Below are 21638 nucleotides of genomic sequence, written 5' to 3' on the forward strand. Positions count from 1 at the left end.
GGCAAGTACGCGCGGAATCCTTGTCTGCCTTCTTTAAGTCGCCGAGAAACGGCGCCGACCTCAGTGCCAGGGGTATGGCATGCATATACATCGAGGCTATCCCCGGCAACGACTTCTGGAACGAGACTTCTATTCGCTATAGGTGAACGTTTTTTTTTTCTTCTATCGCGGGAGTATGCGCGCGCGAGCGTACGATTCAAGGATTCCAAACGCCGTCTGTGACCCAGATCTTCATTAAACTTCGACCATGCAGTCGCAGCCACGTAAACAGGTCGGTTCTAGCACGACGATTTGTCATTACTCCGAGTAAAGTGAGAAAAATATATTATATATATATAATCGTAAAATTGCAAAACTCGCGCAACTTCTTGATCGCCATCATCTCTCTAGATTTCATTCTTCGATAATCCGTTTATAAATTGTCGCAAATTCTTTTTTTAGAATATCTTTATATTTATTTTATTTATAAAATAAAATAAATTTAAATTTTCAATGTAAATTTCTACGGTGATAATCATATATTTCTGGCTATATAATTATTTATATAATTATTATCAAAAGTATATTTAAAATATATATATAATAGTAAAATAATAAAGTAATAAAAAAATAAAAAATATTCACACATATGCAAAACAATGATATATATTTACTTCTTATATATTTCTTAATAATAAAAATTCAGAGTTATTAATTAGCTATCAGAGTAGTTAAAGATTGTTTACTTCATGACTTTTTATACACAATATCTCATGTATGTAATAAACATCTTTATATTCACATACGAGTTCTAGGTTTTAAAATGCGCTGCCGTTTGTGTCGTGTAGGATATTTCGCAAACGGGATGCCTACATACCAATGCAACTCTACCAATGCAAACTCTATTCTTCGAGTTGCTTTGCGCGAGGGCTTTGTATGTGTGCGCGCATAGCACAAGTTCCTAGTCCGTCACACGTTGTAAATCAGCAGCAACAAGGTTGTAATTTTTTTTCTCTCGACTTCTTACGAGTCCACCTTGCGCACGAGCAATGACTCCTTGCCTTGTGCGCAATTGTGAATCATCGTGTAATGTCCTACGACCTTACTCTATGGGAGGAAAACGAACCATCTTGCTAGGCGATAACTAAAGATTTTACATAGATGTTTAGATGTATAAAAATATTTTAATATTTGTTTAAAAAGTATATATGCATTTTTAAATATTTATTCTAATATCTTATATATATAATTGCTAATAAATTAATATATTAAATAAAATATTAAATAATACATTAATAAATTATATACAATATATATAATAAATAAATATTTTAATAATGTTTTTAAAATATGTATACAACAGAAAAGTTTATAAATATCTCTTTGCATACAATGATAAACTCTTGTAAACTGTACACACACACAACATTGGATCCGTAGTTATGCGAAATTCTCATTTAGACAACAATTTTAGAGAAACTGCAGGCTCAGACGCGAATAAAACTCGGTAGCTAATAACTAGACGTCGCAATGCAATAATGTGCTCATGCATATTCAATAGTCATTCCTCGAACAATGTGGCAAATACTCATTTTCGATACGTTTATGACTACATTAACAGTCACGAGACTGCGCAATTGATAGTTAATACGATCTCACGTTGCGCAATGCCAATTATAAACTCGCGTACGGATCAAGGGGAAAAAATCTCTGATGCGCCGTGAGATGATCGTGAAGAAGGACTCCACTCTCTATCAAGCGGCCATCGACAATCTTCGTCGTCCGCATCGTCACTCTTCGCTATGGGTTTCGCACGAAGAAGCTCTCTCCGTCAATCGGATCGCAAGTAGAGCGTGCACATCGTGCACGAGAAGAGGACCCTTTGGTTCACGTTGACCAAGGATCCCTTCATGTGAACTCGTTAAAAGCTCCGAGCTTTGCACTCATTATGTGTCCCGACAGAGAATATATCGGCTTTTTATGCCTTTAATAATAGAAACTCAGAGTGTATAATCAACCTCAGAATAGTTAAAAGATTTTTTTTTTTATAAATAATTTTTATGTATGTATACAATGATTTATATTCTCATATATAAATCTCAAAGATGATAAAACACTCTCCCGATATTTTTTAGCAGAACATTAAACAAAATATTATTTATATTATAGAAAACATGATGGTAGAAATATTAATTTTAAATATTATTTATATACCTAGAGAAATATTATGGTAGAATAATATTATAAATTACATTAAAGATAGAAACAGAATTCTCTTGGCCATCAAAGACTTTATTTACTGTTTATTGTCTAGTCTTGGATGGTTTTATGATAATATATGTTAATATTTCTAATGACATAACGAAGTAAAATATCTGTACAAGATAAAAAATATTTAAGCTTGTAATATTATTTAACTTATAACTTATAGATATTCTTATTTTTTTATTTCAGATGGCCTTAACCCGGATATTCGCAGCTCCGACCACATCATTCGCCAACGACCCTTTTGTTTGATCCTTAGAAAGGATTTAACCACCGTGGAGCGCGGACGCACAACCTATTTCGCCTCTGGTGAGTCTCTATCATATTCCTATCGCTTCGAGAGAGCGTATGCGTGTGCACGCATGTGCGTGGCACGCCTGCAACGTCCGTCTTTCTCCTCTCATCGTGTATGCGTACACATATATGTATATCCACGTAATGCACGCACGTAGCCTGTAGTCGTGAGCACCGCGGCGTAAAGAGGGATCGGAACTACCGCTTGGTGGTGGAAGAGAGTAGGAGAAGAGAAAGAAAAGGAGGAAGAGGAGGGTTAGGTAGTGTAGTATCGGTCATTACCTTCATCGCGTAACTGGGTCAGTCGTCACATAGCGCCTCTCGGTTCGCTCACACCGGCTGCACATTTTGCAGCACTCTCTCTCTCTCTCTCTCTCTCTCTCTCTCTTCCCATCCTCCCTTCCTCCCTCACTTGCTCGCCTTCACCGCACCTCTCGTTTTAGCACACCCACGCAATGCACGTTCCTTCACGCGCGTTTCCCTTTTCTTCTGCCCCTGGCACCCCCAACACCCTCATCGAAACCTTCCGCGCGATTCTCGAAGCGGCCTAGCAAGGGAGGTCAGACCTTGGATCCGAGGGAAGCACCGGCTGTGCGAAAAAAATATCCGTCTTCCCTTGCAACAACTCGGTGTTCTCCGATCTCTGTCGTTGAAAGATGCAGTTTTGCGATTATACTCTCGTTTTGCTAGGAAAGGAAGAGATTCTCGTAATCTTTTGAAGGACTTTTGAGTCCAAGAGGCGATTCGAATCGTGGATTGTGTGATAACGCGGGATAAATTAATGAGAGTTAATCTCCGCGTCGAGATTATTGCATAGGATTAGTCAGCTGTCAATAACGAGCACGTGACGTTCGTGTTATGCAAGAGGTTTAACAAGAGAGTCCCGACAAAATTCTTTGTGTTATGAATATCATTTTACATTAATGTTATAATAAATAAAAAAATATATAGATATTATTTTTGTTGTGCTTCTTAGGCAACTCTAATGTCATAGCAACGATGACCTAAAAATATATATAAATATTTTAATTTATTTAATTTATTTAAACGTAAATTAAACGTTTTTCTAAATGCATTTTTCATAACGTTTTGTATTGTTTACATCTGTAATAATTTGAAAGATAAACCCGCTTATTTGCTCTTGTTTTATGTTTCATGTCATATTATACAAAGTAAATTAATTTTAGTTTGACCACTATTTATATTTATCAACGCTATGTATACATATATATATATAAGGTATTTCATGATCTTTCTTCAAAACAAATTATTTGGAATTCTGTCAGATTTTATTAAAAATTATGACTACCTAGCTGGCGTTAGCATTTTTATGAAAAACGCGCAGGTGTTATGCCGGTAAATTTACTGTCATGTACAAGAAGAAGGACGGAGTCATTGGTGAGTTTCATTAGTTTATTTTACCATAAGCCTTCCGTCATATATATTTTACACATTTTTTTATCCCGCAAGTCTGACATACAAAAACTATTTTTGCTAGACTACAATCATAACGAAGAATTAAAGAATCGATCTTTCGCGACATATTGTTTTGAATAAGTATAAATAAAAATTTATATATACATATATTTATATAAAGTCTAGTTTTTCCATTTGATTTATTAACACATTTTTGTGCGCGTGTATTTTTGTAAACTAGAATGCAATTATTTTATATGCACAGGTATAAAAAGTACATACTTTTTATTGTGCTTATGTGATAGTTACATTACAGTTTATTTTTAATAATGATAAATAATAAATAATATATTTAAAATAAAATAATAGATAATAAATAATATTTAAAAGAGCTTTTGAAAGATTATTTAATACATAAAATTGTGTTTACTTATAAGCAGTATCATTCTGACTTAGAAATTTATTAATATTTTTGAAGTGTTTTTGTTTATATTATTATTAACGCATTTTTCGAGGATTTTTAACAATGAATTCGAGACAAGACGGGTGTGCAAAAGTTTTAAAAGCGTCTGTGTTCGACGTTTGGCTAAAAGTGCACGTTTTGCGGCTCTTAGAAACATCTCACTGGAAAATATTTCTCACATTTCAATTGCTTGACACATATAGTTGTCTAAAATAGAATCGATTTCAATTTCGCAATTTTACAGTTTGTTGAACAAACGCAAAATTTCATTATATAAAACAAAATTAATACATTTTTCGTAAAATAATTATCGTAATAGATGTGAAATGTACTATAATCACAATAGTAAAAATTAAAATATTCCCTTTCACTGAGACCATGACCTACACTGATATGTGTTCCAAATAAGTAACGATCAGTAGTTAACTCGTTGAAGTTTGAAGACAAAATTTGAAATATTTGTATATATATAATATATGTATATATAAAAATGAAGACTCACCAATAAGGCGCGCAGCGACGGAGTGTAATAGTATACAGCGTTGATCTGTAAAGATACAAATATATCCAAATTATGTATATAAAACAGTGCCCAAAGTAATTAATATTTGAAAAAATAATTATTGCGCGAAATAGAATTTTTTATTTAAATTTTTAAAGATATTTAATAAAAAAGAATTACAAGAATTTCCGAGACAAAATTTTAGATATAAACTTTTATCAAATATGATAAATAAGAATCCAATTTTTTAATAAAATAAATCACTAATTGTAGAGCTAAACGAGCAATTAATTTTATAAGTAATATATAATAAATAAGTTATAAATTCTGCTTATCCCATAGTTGCTTCATCATCGCTTGACGCATTTTCGGACCTCCCATTTCTTTCTTGTTCGTCTCCTCCTGCTTCTTTATTTACGAAACACTAAAATATGTTTAATTATGATCGTGCGCACACTAATCGTCAGAATAACGATAATTGCACGACATTTTATATGACATTCTCGATGTTAATCGCGATACGTATTTTATTATATTGTGACGAGAGAACAACGTGAAAAAATTATGTAGCCGCCGCGATGCTATCTTTGTCGCTAACAGATAGTCTATACTCGCATTTTAAGACGTCTTTTCTATCTCGCGGTATATCATGTAATGTAAGCGAATAAATATAAAAGTTAAAATTAAAGAATAATAAATATCTGAATATGATATCCAAAAATATATGTCACCGTTTTGTGTTGACTATTCGCGCAAAAGATCTTGGTACAACAAACCACACGTAAAATACAGGTTTTAACAGACTCTGATGCCGAATTCTTACTACGCAAACAAGTATTAAAATAACACGACTGCACTAATTAAATGCGCCGTATGATTTAGAGTCGATCTATTTCGTATTTTTGTTAATAATCGATAAATTTGAAAATAAAATACGCATTATCTTGATACCTCGCGAATCGAGTTAATTGCTGATTAAGAGATGATAATTGCGAAAATTAATCATATAGGTCAGTAATCGCTAATTATCGTATTAGCGCATTAGACTGCACGCGTACTCGCATTTCGCGATTCGCGAATAATATAAAGAAATCTGATCAATCGACGAATTTTCTACACCTACACTATTCGCGAATTATAAACGAATCGCAAATACGCGCATAATCTGGTGAGAGAATTATGTACGAATAATCGCGTTTCGATATTTTACTTACTACGATTTCGTATTTCGAGAGATAACATCGTAATAGATGCACAGAGAACGACTCCTCGCTTGCTTGAGTCTCATCGCGCGAATGACAACAAGACGGCCGCGTGTAAACAAGACAGCGCACTACGGTGCTACGTACAGCAAAATTTGGTGCTCGCTTTGTTGTCATTAGCGTCTCCGTGCATCGTCGTAGTATCCCTTAAAATATAGTCACGGCAAGTGCTAAGAGACGTATCATTTCCTACGATTAAATATATAATTAGCGATTACCAACTCGCGTGAATAGATCAATTTGCGCCATTATCGTCTCTTTGACCGGCAATTCAATCAATCGCTGCAGGATCGCGTGATATTGATGTTAAGTTGTTGATTTCACTTCCGAATTTTTCGATCTTTGCGACGTACTTAAATAGTAAGTATACAGTCGTATTTGACCACAATCATTTTAATACTTGTCAATTATAGGAAAAAAATCGATGCTTATTATTTAACGTTAGTTTGTTAAAACGGGTAATTTTTACGTGATTTGTGTGATTAAAATCATGCGAGTGATCATCAATGACAAAATAATTATATATTTTTGATATCACATTCTTTACATTCGATATTTATCTTCAATCTTAGCTCTTATATTTATTTATTGATATAATGCAAGATAGTAAAGTTGCATTTAAATGCATGCTTATACTATTTGTAGTAAACAAAGTTAGTATTGCGATTAGTGGTGCGTGAATTTCGTCGCATAATTCTTGAGTTATCGATATCGTAATTTTCGCATTTTTCTCTTGTCACATTTATAATAAGCACGTTATAATAAGCACGTGCGATTAACGTCGAGAATGCCGTACAAAAAGTCGTGTATTTTGATTAGTGCGCGCGCAATCGCAAATAACTATTAATATTAGTATTTTCGAAAATATCTCGTGAAAATCACAAAGAAGCAAGGGACGAACAAGAGAAGAGGAGTAGATTTCAGACGACGCAACCATAGAGTGAGCAGAATTTATAATTTATTTATTATTTGCTCGTTTATCTTTGTAATGGAGATTTTATATTATTGTGCAAATATAATGCATATAAAGTATAGAGCTTTTATTTCAAAATTTTTTAAATATTTCTAATAATATTTACAATAAATATATTTATAATAATTATTATATTATAATTATTATAATTATAATTAAGAAATTTAGAATATATTTAGATTACTATTATATAAAAATTGTTTTTCAGAAATTATGCAATTGTTTTAAGATTTGTTTAAAGGACGACAAATTCCATTACACACAATTTTCTTGTAATATTGATTATTTTGAGCACTTTGTTTTATATATACATAATTTGAACATATTTGCATTTTATGGATCATTTTTGTGTATTACATATCTGCCGTTGCGTATCGTATCGGTTAACACTCTGTAACAATTTAATAATTTGATGTATACATAAATTACCATTTATGACAATTTCTGTAGGTCTGCTTGGTATTATTAAATTTCTATTTTTCGCTTCAAGAACACTTCAAACTTTGACAAGATCTATAGCTGCATTTTTGCTTCTATCATTAAATACGTTGCAATTTCTTGTGTCGTAAATATGCGTAGTTTATGAAGAAATAGCGCCGTCATCTTGCATAATCCACGTGACGTGTTCGATTTAACACTCCTTCGCATGATTTACTATCCATTGAATCACTAACAATAATAATAATAATATCTATATACATAAATATAATGTGAATATGTAGGGTAATAAAATATTGACATTATGTTATCATAATTTATATATATTTAATTATTTTCAATTATTATAAATTCTTATAAAAATCCACTGAGAGCTGCAATTTGACATTTAGGCTATCCTTAAAATATTCCTTAAATATTGTCCATGAAAATTTCGAGAGCAAAAAACGAATCGCGCGCGATAGCTGATGGATCGCTGCGTGAAGGATCAAGACTCGCCGATCGATGATTAAAGTTTAAATGCACCACGCACGCATTGCACGTGAAACCGATGGTCCACATGACACGTATTCGCGGATAGGTTCGTTCGCCAAGAAACATGCGCTCTCGGCGCGTTTCGTTATGCAACCAGCCGGTCGAAGGACAACCCGATGCACAGTTTGCGATAGCAATTATGCTCCACAAGCGGAAGAGCGGATCGCTGACAGATCGGGGGGTGGAAGGGGAAAAGAGGGTATATGCACTGCCGCCGCCGGCTAGGGGGGCAGAATGGGAGGAGCACCGTGAACTAATTCGCGGTGGCATTAGCATTTGTCGTACGAATCGGTACCGGTAACGATAATAATAGTAACGACATGGCGCCTGTACGATTGACGGACCCGCGAAGATAATTGGATCCCTATCGAGAGAATCCGCAGAATTATTTTTCACGCCAAAATTTTCTTTATATTTTACATTTTTATTATTTTTCCGTTTTCATCCTTTTTGTAAGCAGCGGAATTCATAAGACTTTCATACGCGTGCGAAATACATTAATGAGATTATTTCGATGTGACAGAGAGGAAGTTTTCGAACGCGAGTCGCGCACATGCGATCTTTGGAAAGACATGAATTTTCTATACACGACGTTCGTGCCAAATAAGTTCGCGAGACAAAGATAAAATGAATACATCGATACAGTTACGAATCTTCGATCGAGAGTAACCCAAAAACTTTTGAAGAATGTTTTACGAGAGTGAATTACTGTATGAGAATTTGGACGATCGTCTATATCCTTCAATAAAATGTCGATATTTACGTTCGATTTTTTTTTCACAGTTATTCATTCGATAAGAATATGCATCTTGAAAAAAAAAAAGAATTGCAACGAATAGAAATTGTATCACAATTAAGCGCAATATATACCTACATTACTTTTCTAAACTTTTCTAAACTTTGTTCGTACGTAATTAAAGCAATATTCCAGTGTGTTAAGGAATCGTTGAGAGAATTTCATCGTGGGGAAAGAAACTTAGCGCGGAAATTATAATTAAACGCGTAAATTCGCGATCTCGGTATTTACAACGTAAATGGCTTATAATTGGCAAACGTAATTAATCGACTTTGCGACCTTATCGTACTAGTAACAAAGTCTTGAAACTCCTACTAGGATCGAGCAGGCATGAAGCTTTTAAAGCTTTCACGCGTCGTCGATAGGCAAATTTTAACGATCGACTATCGTCACATTATTTATATTTATGTCTTCGGAACGAAGATTTATGCGATTCAAAATATTTATGAAATTCTGCCGAATATTACGGACAAATAAAAAAGCTTAAATGTCTCAAAAGATATTTCTCTTTTTCTCAAAAATTATTTCTCGCAATCGAACTGTCATTATATAAACACGTTTTTAATTAATAAATTATCTCGGCGCGCGAATTAAGAGGTTGATTCATACATCATTAAAACAATCGGACGAACGAACACCGGAAGTGTATATTGAAGCTATATTGAAAGTTTTATGTTTGTCGCGACCATAAGTGCTCGCGAGTGAATCACTTCAAATTCATGGACTGATTAACACAAAGTGTATAATGTCGCGTCAAATATAACGTTTCAATTAAAAATTTGTGGCGTATATATAAACGCTACCAAATAAATAATACTCCAAAGAAAAATAATTAATAAAATACGATTTACATGCGCGTCGAATAAAAGCGCGAAAAATAAATCTCGAGAGTTTAAAATCGTGAATATTGTGTAACCAAAATTTTATCTCATGATATTTTGCCCACATTTTGTTGCACGGATAACGCAGTTACATTTTAATCTTCAATTAATTGCGATATTTAATTAATCGTATTTCATATCTATATATATATTGGTATAAAATTAATTACTCGAAATTTTTTAAACAAGAACTGTATAAAATTTTAATTTAGCAATTATTGTAATTAAAAAAATAAAACGATATGTTATATACTTTATATATATATGTATAATATTTAATATATAATAATATAAATATTTGCGAAAGATTCTAAAGGGACATTATATGCCTGAAAAAAAATTAATTTTACCTCTCGTATTACATATATCTATATCATAAACACAAGATACATGCGCAAAAAAGAATATTTTTCTCGGATTAAATTTGCTTATATATGTGCACAAAATTAACAAAATGCACAGGATATATAACAATGCACAAGTTATCGATAAAAATTCGCATATGTAAAAATCGATTTTTATGTGTGTGAGACACATATCTTTTAAAAGCGAGTCGAAATGGGAACGTGACCCCGGAAACGTCATCGAAACGAATTTGCATTCTAGATTCATAACATAAATATCCGCGAGGGGTCCTAAATCGCCCGACGTTGTCGAGTTCTCGGGCGTGTTGTGATGTACGGCCATGTCGAAATTGCGAACAGTGCGATTAACGGGTTCGAAAGCGTCGCATATCGGCATTACTAGGGGCATTCTAGGGCAAAGGTTGAGGAACGCCGGCCTCGCACGGCAAAGCGAAAGCCGCAACCCTCTACCGGAGGGCCGTTCTTCTCTTCATCTCCTTCACCCATCACCCTTTGCATCTCTCTCTCTCTCTCTCTCCCCCTCTCTCCCCCCTTCCTCATGCGTACTCTCCTTCCTCCTTGGTCTTACGTACTCCCCGTTTTTTTCTCTCTCTTTTCACCGCGAGTTTCCTCCCTCTCATCCTACAACCTCCTTCTCCTCTTCACCCTTCCTCCCCTCCTCCCTCCCTTTCGCTTACGTACGTACGTCAGGCACGGTGCTCTCTCTTCGTGCTTTCGTCCGACCTACCCCAATATCCCTCTTCCCTTCTTCCCTCTTCACTTTCCTCCCTCTTCTCGCCATTCTCCACCCGTTTTTCTCTTCCTCTCCTTCGCGACATCCCGATACTCTGTCCTCCGCCTTGGCGTCCCTCACGTCGACATTCATACAGCACTCTATCCTCTTTTTTTATTTCTGTCTTCTTCGCTCTCTATCTATTCGTGCCGCAACGCTATTTTCTCTTCGTCACTCGTAGCCGATTGTTGTTGGTGAACCGTCTCTGACAATGCGCATATAATACGCGCGATCAATGATTTTGATAGAATCAGTAGGCTATTTTAAATGGAAACGATAAGTGAGAACTTTCCTAAGCTGTAAGATGGCGATTTTCTTTAATGGAATAATATAAATTTAGAATTACTCTAATCTTGCATCTATTATCTCTAAATGCAAATTTTCATTCAATTAAATTGACAAGCTTTAACTTTTTGATAATTATTGATTGCATAATTTGCCACAGTATTCTATACATTTTTTTCTGCGATGAGATTGTAACTTTATTTATACCTTCGATTAAATCAATTAAATTGCGATTCGCTGCGAAGAATCTGTCGGTAAACACGAGATCGAGGGTTCTAGGACATTGTATATATATACACGACGCAATGTTGACGACATCGTTCCGGTCACGGATGATCGACGTAATAGTTAATGCGTTATAATCGAGGTAAACGCAATAAGCCGCGTACGCGTAAAAATAGATCCGAACTACCCCAAGCAACCGCACCATCTCGTCACCATCGCTCTACTATCTCTCATCTCGTATTTTTTTTTCTCTCCCGTTCTTCTCCTCATCGGTTCTCTCTCATCTCCCTTTTACTTTCGCCTATTTACTCTGCGAAAGTACTACTTCGCGAATACTTTGTACCCGACAGCTCAGCCGTGCTATCCGCGATATCCGGCCCCCGAGTCATCGCCGACCGCTCGGGAACTTCTACCTATAGGATGGGAATTTTCTCGAGAAAAGGAAGTATGTAGGTCGGAGTAGAATCAAAACGAACCGGACGTAGAAGTACGGAGTGTCCCTTTTCGAACAATGAAGCAGGTGACAGATGAAAAGGTCGTGCATCAATAATTTATGAGCCGTTCTCGCGAGTGTCTTTCTCGAATGAGACATTGCCGAGACAATTAAAGGAAGAAGGAAAGAGGTCATAGATCGTCCTCAGCGAGAAGTAAGAAGGTGAGAAAGAGAGGAAGCCAAGTATGGCGTTTGGATAATTCCGTCGCGTTTCCCATTTACTTGTTTTCGCGTTTTCCTTGACGTAGACGGAACTTACCGCGCTTACTTGTAATACCGGCGGTGAACTTGTTAAACATCAGGCGAGCTGCTACGCCCGCACTGTGCGCTTTTAGTGCCGTCTAAATCCTGGCTTTGCGAATAATACGTGACTAATGCTCGCGAAAGTTGTCCGGTTGGTGAAAACGTTTAATGGAGTATCAACGTTATTTAAGCAAAATTTCGTAGGCAAATAATTAATCAAGACATTTGCCAATTAAAATTGGGCGTATATACGCTCTTATATCGAATACAATAATTATAAGATTTTTTAAATGTCACTTGCATCTCTGAATACGTTTCTATATTTAAAAAAAAACTTAATTTTTTATTTAAATTAATTTTTATTTAAATTTTGACATAAAAAAATTAATATAATTTTTTTACAAGGCGAATTATATCCTAATTACGACTGAAATATAATGCTATATTATACTGATGGCATATTTATCCTTTATCTCCTTTACCTAAAAGAATAAAGCAGATTTTATGCTCAATGAAATGCTGTTTTAAATAATGCATAAAGATATGTATCTATTAATGCAAATCAATGCAACTCGAATAAATGCGATAAACATAAAAAAGGTTTTATGACCTACTTTAGTTATCGTATATTGTATATTTTATCTTTTTTTCTGTTTCTCTCTCTCTCTCCTATCTTTGCATTTTTTCCTTCTTGTAACTTTTTTTTATTCTTTCTTTCTCTTGCATTTCACCGAGTACTGGACTTCTTTTAAGAACCTTTCTATCCGCGGACTGTGCCTATAAATGAGCTTCTCATACAAATAATCTTAAAGGTCGAAAAAGAGATGCAAGATGAATAAATATCTATGATACTTCTCAATCTCGAAAGTGGTATTCATAAAGTTTTGTGCCAGCCCTTAAATTCACTTATTTATAAATAAGAAACTGTATCTCTAATTTTGTCAGAGTAAATTAAAAAAAAAATAGAATTTTTTAATTGAAAGATTAAAAGTAACAATATATTTAGAAAAATTACTTTTAAAATACACATTCGAAATTATAGAAACGTGCAACAATGCTCAGAATAAAGTATTATATTTATTTAATATGTATTTTTATCAAGATATACTAGTGTGAAAAAAGTGGAATGTGTCAATTTCAAATCTCAAACTTAAAATAGTAAATGTATTTGACATTTTGTCATATTATCGTGGATAAATGTTCGAAAAAAATACAACAAAATGTTATAAGCATTTCAAAAATATGAATTTTATCGATACGTCAAAACTGATTTTTCTCGATAAAAACAAAAAAAAAACAAAAAAAAAATACATCAAAATTAACCGCGTGCGAGGATCGATTCTATATAGTTGCTCAATTCGACGAGAGATTCCATTTCTATAACGATTCATGCGAGATATCATCGGGCGTTTAGAGAGGGAGTGGCATTGCGGTAACGAGGGGCAATTCAAATGGCACGGTTATAATCCTGCGAGTGGAGTTGGCTAGAGAGAAAAGCCGGTCTCTCTGATAAAGTGTCTATTTTCGTGAGCGTAAAAGCCGCCTCTCCATACACCGATGCGGCGCGGCGCGGCGGCGCTCTGCGTGCGAGGAGAGTCGCGCCACAATGCATGCTGACCCATATTCGGGTCGTTGCTATTTCAGATCCATCCTTTCCATAGAGGAAGGTCGTCGGACTGCGCGCGCGGCGAAGTTACGTAACCGCGCCTTGTTTTTAGCGGCCGCGCTGCTCTTTCTCGATTTTTCGCTCGCTTACGATTGGAGAATAGCACGTTACATATAGGCTCTGCCTCGGCTCTAACAAACAAGTTTTTGTTCGATTTAGAGATTTATTTTTTTGTAAATGAAATTAACTCGTCGTTTTGTTGGATCTCTTTTCTAAATTAAGATTGCGTCTTATCTTTTTGATAACTAGACTTTAAATTAAAATTCTATCTAAAATCAAGTTTGCTTGAAATTAATTGAAAAATATGATTTTGTTATCTATATATGTTTGCTCTTCCGTGAAGTTTAATACAACAAAAGCTCCTCGTTTTTTATCAAAATGCTTCCACATTTTTATTTAAAAAATTTGATTCCAAATTTTGGCTAAAAAGTATGCAAAATTAAACACATTCGATAGTTTCAAAACGTAGGATATTTCATATTTGAATCGCATTCCGTGATGAAATTTTGAAAGTGTCATTCTGAGGCTACGATTTCTCCGAATAATTTGTTTGATAATTGAATTTTATTATAATTAATTACACCGCGTGACGGACACACACGAATCGTTAATCATTATTTGCGAATATATCATCGCGACTATATTTTTACAATTTCTTTATTTAAAATATTTTATAGGAATATTCTATACTACACCCCTCTCCCCTGCTGAAATAATCAATATTTACAAAGCAAATATCTTTAAATTATAATAGGACATAGTAATGTAAAATTGTAATCATTCCGATAGGATTTTTGTATCGTAAACTCGCCGTCTGACCATTCCTACATTTTACTACTGATTTTCGTTATGAACTTCACATATGCGTGTGATCGCAGTTTCGTTCGACAATTTTTAAAACTTACAATATAAATCAGTTAATCGGGATGGCAAAAGCAACTATTATCTTTAAAAATAATTAACTTAAAGATAATTTATCAAATAATGTAGAAATAATTTATATATATACGTACAGATTAAATGACGTTTCCGAGAAAAATAATAAGTACATAAATATTTTTAATTATTACAGCAAAGTCTAGTTTGATATATCATGCATCAGAGCACAATGTCTAATCGTCTAATAATCTATTTAATTGTATATATACAGGTCCAAGTAATATCGATCGGCATTCGATCACGCGCTTTCGTCAATAATTTCACGCTCTGTCGCACAAGCGAACCGTGCATTATGCAGAAACGATGTGCAGAAACGATAAGACGCAGTCAGGCTAGTTTTACCTTGAACGTAGGCCTTAAAGACCATAATCTAAGGAGAACTTGTTTGACATGTGTATATCGAATTGCGATTCACTTGTGTTATAATACGTAGCGCGCGTTATTAAACACCGCGTTAAATTTTGAAAAGGCGTCGTTTAAATCGTCGCATTATTTCCGTAATCGGGATTTTTATAAATCGTATTTAACATCGTTCTCTCGCTTGTTGCACCGTGACAACGCAAATTCTCTTGCTTACATATCTCGTTTACAAACACGTATCGCGGATTTATCACCGCGTTTGATACGTTATCTCGAATGCCAGCGCGAAATACTGATTACGTAATCAATCGCAGTATTTTTTTACGTCTCTTTCGCCCACGACAATTTTTTTTCGAGGGAATTTCTCTAGTATTATTGTAATTTTATTTGTGAATATATTGTTTTCTTCATACATTAGAAATTTTGAAGAGAAAAAAAGGAATCAAACCTAATCTAATCCATCTTATGGACAAATTATTATACATGGATAAGATTTGTTTCGTAAATTATTGAGACAAAATATGTGACATTAAAATTCAAATATATTAATATAATTTCTTGAATGTATTGCAAATAAGAATAATTTTATTATTATTATTAGAGAGATGGAGAATTAAATTATTCCTTCTTCTTCATTTTCGATTACTTCTAGTTGTGTATTCTTATTGTCGATTTGCTCGGAAATAGTCGGAATCGCTTTAGGTTTGATCGTACAAAGCGCAAGGAGATATCGCGAAATACGGAGAAATCTCTCGAGATCTTCGTGACTCGTGCCGCTGCATTCGTGTACGCAGAGAGCGGCCGTGGAACGATCATTAATCGCTCGAGCCTCGCTCTCCGGCTCGGCTCCAGTGTCGCCGCATCCGCTGCACTTTCTCTCCCGCCGCGGGCGGCCGTGTGCAGTGTGCAGTGGTCGGTCGACGGGCGATGCAGGGTGTAGGTTACGCATTATAAAACGTCGGCGCGAGGAGAATTCCCCACCTGGAGAATGCACTCGCCCGCCCGGGTCCCACCACGTGGATTAGCGCACTCTGTTTCCCTCGCCCTCTCTCCCCCCCTTCCCACCCCTACTATTCGCCTCCGACACGGTGGTTGCACCTCCGCCCTTCTCTCTCTGCCTTCTTCTCCTCTCTACTTTATATCCGATATAACGGCCACTAGCATTTTCCGCTTTCCTCTCTTCTCTCTCCCTCTCGTTCTCGCCCTCCCTCCCCCTTTTGTACCCGTCGTCCCTTTCCCCACGGTCTCTGCCACGATCACCACCTCCAATGTTAACCCTCCCCACTATGTCCTCGAGAACGAACATGAATCGCCGGCTCAGGGGGTTGCCAGTCGCGCATGCGCTCCGATAGTAAACACTCCCCGACTGCGCACTGCGACTTCGCTTGTGGCAGGTCCGGACTCTCGTACAACGACGGTGGCAGCGACACATCGCAGGCTCCGCGATGGTGCCACGGAGTGGAGCAGCAGCAGCACCTCGATGTGCACCGTGCATCTACCTACATATATACGGGGAATATGCGGAACAGCGAGATAGGGGAGGCTGTCGGGTGGGTGGGTGGGTGGGTCGTTTGGCTCGATACCGGCTTGGGTTCAATGCACACCGCGAGGCCGGGCCCCCTCCTTCTCCCTGCACCACCGTTCATTTCTCTCTCACACGTTCTTCGTCTTGCAACCCCTTCACCCCCGTCGACTTTGTCGTTCCCGTTTAACTATCTATCTCTCTCTCGGACTTTCTTTCCGGCGCCACCTCTCGCCCCCCTTCTGCACCCCCCATCTTCCTCCGAACAACCGTATTCTTCTGTTTGTCCTTGCCCCCGGTCCTTGGTCTTCTCTCTCTTCGTCGGAGCTCGTCAATCGACGAGCCCCGCGGGACGAAAAGAAAGAAGGGTGAACGAGATTGCGAACGAGAAAAGAGGACAGCTTGCGGATGGTCATGGTGCGGAGGAGATCTGGATAGGATGTACGTGAGAGGTATGCGCTTAGAGAGGGAGGGGAAAGGAAGGGGTGGCGGTCTGTTTTTTTCTCGTTTTTTCGCCGACGAGGACCAGCAGCAATCGTCAGCTTCAGATAACAGAAATCTCTCCTCGTTTTTTTTTTTCTCTTTCGTCGCCTTGTCGATTCGACGAGTAGACTCACAAGGTTTCGGAACTTCTCGCGGATCAACTGAAAGTTTATGCAGCCCGCCGACACTCGCGAATGCTCGTGTGAAATTAAGAGATCGATCAATATCTATTTCGATCGTTCTTATTCGTCGTATCATTTCTGATAATTCGCGAATAAAATAATTACAACGGTGAGAAATGTGTTTTAGGTAATTTAATTACACAACTAAAAAATAACGTATTTAAAAACAATTGATTATTCTACAATACATCTGTACTAATTTGTGAAAATTACGTAAAACAATATTCTTCGCACAGTAAACCATGAGAATTGAAACGGATTATTTACAGACAATTTCAATTTCCGACTAAAATCCAAGAAATTCCATAAAGTGAGATTTCACCAAGTTAATCGCCGGCTCCGGCTATATAAAATTATTTATGAAAAAGCGCAAAAAGGGAGAGAAACTTAAACCGCCTAGCACAAGCTTCCTCTTCGTGCTCTTGGAAAGAATGCCACCCAAGGGCAACGTTCAGGAAACTTAACGTTCTCTCTTGGTATCTACCGAGATTTCCCGTGAACTGCAAGTATTTCTCGTTATAAACTCATATAATAATCAAAAATATTTGTACCTGACCGTGCGAAATTGATATAACATAAATAAACAGAAATTTTATCATATTCGAACAACCGATGCTGCGTGAAAAAAAAATATATATGTATGTATATTCGGAAGCTAGGACATTCGTCTCATTATCTTCAAGTCATGAAGTGACATTTGTTGATCTCGTTTTCCTTAATATTGATTTATGACATCATACATATTTGCGATAGAAAAATAAACTGAAACGAGATTTTCAGATCTCGGATATTAATTATATATCTTGTAATATCGATATTCTTTTTTCCCATATCATTAAATGATAATTCAATAATCTCAAGTGGAAGATTAATAGAAGAAAAAAATAGAATGATTACACAATTATGATATTTTTTTGTATATAAGTTTTTTATCAGATAGTCATGTATTTTAGTAACGGATTTGGGGAATACGGATATCATCCCGTTACTTACATTCTCCTTTAGTCATTAGAAAGAATAACTTAGCGACGATTGTATAACTGACGAAGGAAATAAGTCGAGAAGTATTCATAGGACGAGTAAATGGCATTTTGTCGCATTATTGCAGCGAAATAAAAAATAAATAATAGTTATATTTTCTCCTCCGTTATTTTTTCGAGGGAGATTGCTTACTGATGGGCAAGTACAAAAAATGTAAATGTAAAAAGAATTATTGTTATAACAATTTTGAATTGCATCATTTATGATCCATTATTATGTGACTAGGATATCAATTTAATCGTACGATGTCTCCAATAATCATTTTATTGCACCGACCACACATTCAATAACATATCTAATTCTTTTTAAACTGTGTTGTGCTTAAAATATAAATATAGTACATTGACACGACAGAGCGCGCACGCAATTCACGATATAATTCTTGATATAAATCTAGTATTTTCTTTGCTCAAATAAATTTTCCGGCGCTATTCTAGAAAGTGACGTTTGCATAACTGCATATATGGTCTTTGTTCAAAATTATATTACTTGCGCTACGACTGCGGTTTTGAGAAAGATGTCAGATATATATTTTTCTCACATAGAAATTTTCCGTACGCGTAAAACTTATATACACAAACCGCGAAAAAGAGCTTTACTTAACTAGTGTATTTTTTTCATTCTATAATAAAGTCGCTTGAATAGAAATATAAAATAAATTTTCATCATTATGAAGGCAAGTTTAAAGCAAGAAATCTTTGCGTATTCAAGTCAGTCAAAGGAAGTTTTATTAATTTTAATTGCATATATCTTATTTAGATTAATATATATGATCAATAATTATTCAATGCTCAATGCTTTGACATTTGATTCGTAGAGTTATTATAATACTATAGAGTCGCTTTCTTTTTTTTCTCTCGGCATATAATTAGATATAACGATACATCGAAAATCGAATAAATCCCCGAGCAAAGCTCCTTATTTCTTTTACGATATTTATGGGGGAAAAATGTAGAAAAAACTTAAGGGTTCTCCCAGCGTTGCGTGTATTTGTATTGTCGGGAGATTAGACCTCACGGCAAGAGACCTCTCAACATCTCCTAAGACTGATCTTTGCCTCCCATCTGGTTGGTCGCCATGATTTGCGATACGCGGTCGCTCGCGGCCAGTTATTTGCTTTCTCTCCATATTAAATCGTAACGTAATCCAATACGTAGCATAATCGTTTGCCTTCGTCTGTTATCGCTTCAGGCTGATACGTAATCGAACGGTTCTATTCGCTGCCTTATCGTTCGACGTAAACGCGGTCTTATTCGATCCGTCGTCATTTCAGTGTTTGTATATAAACGTGACTATTTTACGAGATACCCCGCATTATAAGGGAATTTTTCGAATGCCTTTTGGCGCGCCAAGACTTGGAAGTTGCGTATCTGATAGACATAGTCAAACAATCTCTCTCTCTTTCTCTCAGAAATAAAATAATCATATTTTTAAATTTCAAAAAAATTGAACAGCTGTTTACAGATATTTATAGATATTTTTAAAATTTTTTAATAGTCTTTTTCTCCATAAAAAAATTAGATTCAAGCAAAAAAGAATTACTTAGCAATCCTGTATAATGCATCAGATATCTTATTTCAATATACTTGAAACTTTGGGATAGTCTTCATCTATATTCTTTTTCTTCTTTACGCAATTCTTTCCCTCTCTCGCGCGGAGAAAAATGGCATGCGGAATGAAACAAAACACCATTGCATTATTTCGACTGTGAGAGTCCAGAAAGAAGTGTGAAGACGAGAGAGAAAGAGAGAGAAAGAGAAGGGCAAGGAACTGAGAAAGGCGTCCAAATTGACGTGTCCCAAGAGAATACTTCCACCGACATCAATTGCGCTTCTCCTCTTCCTCAGTCGGCGACTTCAGCCACTATTTGAATCCCGAAGGAAAAAGGAAGAGATCGCGCAGGAGAGGGGAGAGGGAGCACAAAGGCGAGGTTGAGAATTCGACGACACTATTTTGATGAATACCTTATTTACGATACTTTTCTATACGTCAGCCTTGAGGCTTCACATTTTTTTCATCTGTCCCGTATCAGCGTATAATTTCAAGTATTTTAAAATGTCTGTCTAAATAATATTTATAAAATATTATCCCATTTTCCACACTTCTTATATATATGTCTTTATATATATATTTTTTTATAATTTATAATTTTATAATTATAATTTATATATATATAAAATATATCGGTATATAATATACATATATATATTTTTTTTTTATTAAAATTTTTCTTTTTTCTTACCTTTGCGACGCGACGTTAAGATATCATTAATGATGCAGCACAGACTCACCATAATACAGAGTCCATCAACATGGTCAGTTCGCTAAGCCACTGCGTTAAAATGCATGCGAGTTTCTCTTGCGATTATACAGCGGTGATGTAGGTCCGATATCATGTGTGCGCGGACCAATTAATCATCCCAAATTAATTCGCCTAATCTTGTTAGCCGCACTGACAGAGAATTTAAGCGGCTGTCGAAACTTGGACGAGGTCGGAGGAGAGGACGGGGGCAGCCCGGGTATACGCGGGCGCACCACCAGCACCTGCTCCCAGGTCACGAACTAGAACTTCGACAACCCTAGCCGCGACCCTGGCGACAGCTTCAGCGGCCGTCCTCTCCTTCTCGGTCCTCCGTTAAATTTCTCAGAACGCGCCCCTCTCCCGTTTCCTCTCCTCTACTATATTTTTCTTTATTTTTTTCGGGAAATTCGCGACTATACGTTAATTAACTGAACGCGCCGTTCGAGCGCTCGCGCGAGTCGGGGCCTATGACGAATCGATCGCGATTAAAAGTCCCGCACCGATGTAAACAAACTGCATTGCTGGGGGAGGAAGCGGAGCGGGTGCATAAGGGAGCGAGCGAGAGAGAAAGAGAGAGACGCAAGGTGGGAGATCGAGGGAACGGGAGATGGAGAAAGAGAGTAGTCGACGTTGCGATGCGTTACCTCACGCGGAGGTCATTGACCGGGGGTAACGAGAATGGAGGGGTAACAAGACGGGCGGGGTTGCGGAGCGAGGAAGAGAAGATGGATAGAGAGAGATGATCGAAGATCGGTAGGGGCGCGAGGAAAGAACGAGAGAGAAAGAGAGAGAGAGAAAGGAAGGGGGATGCGAATGCAAGCGTTTGGAGGGGTACGCTTGCAGTTGCATCGACCGACACGACGGCTCAGCTGTGCATCCCTTGCATCCCTCCACCACTTGGCACTCCGCCCCCGGCGAACCCCCTCAGTCCTCCAGTCCTTCTCCCTTCCGCTTTCG

At 36.5% G+C, this 21638-nt stretch overlaps 2 protein-coding genes across 13 annotated transcripts in view; one reads left to right on the top strand and one right to left on the bottom strand.

Moving 5' to 3' along the window:
* Hr4 (nuclear hormone receptor 4) overlaps nucleotides 1-21638 on the bottom strand; it is a 175238-nt gene that overhangs the window by 104624 nt on the left and 48976 nt on the right. For 3 of the 9 annotated variants that reach the window (XM_083037582.1, XM_083037583.1, XM_083037576.1), the window contains exon 2: nucleotides 4920-4964. The exons of the other annotated variants lie outside the window; for them this stretch is intronic. The gene's annotated coding sequence lies outside the window, so the exon portion shown is untranslated. The remainder of the gene's footprint in view (nucleotides 1-4919; nucleotides 4965-21638) is intronic. 9 annotated transcript variants of the gene reach the window in all.
* LOC145935871 (uncharacterized) overlaps nucleotides 1-21638 on the top strand; it is a 271196-nt gene that overhangs the window by 90189 nt on the left and 159369 nt on the right. For all 4 annotated transcript variants that reach the window (XR_014425293.1, XR_014425294.1, XR_014425295.1 and 1 more), the window contains exon 6: nucleotides 2434-2553. The gene's annotated coding sequence lies outside the window, so the exon portion shown is untranslated. The remainder of the gene's footprint in view (nucleotides 1-2433; nucleotides 2554-21638) is intronic.

This window comes from Prenolepis imparis, unplaced genomic scaffold (assembly GCF_030444845.1).
Source record: "Prenolepis imparis isolate NDT839.2.m4 unplaced genomic scaffold, iyPreImpa1.0 SCAF_5, whole genome shotgun sequence".
Lineage (NCBI taxonomy): Eukaryota > Metazoa > Arthropoda > Insecta > Hymenoptera > Formicidae > Prenolepis > Prenolepis imparis.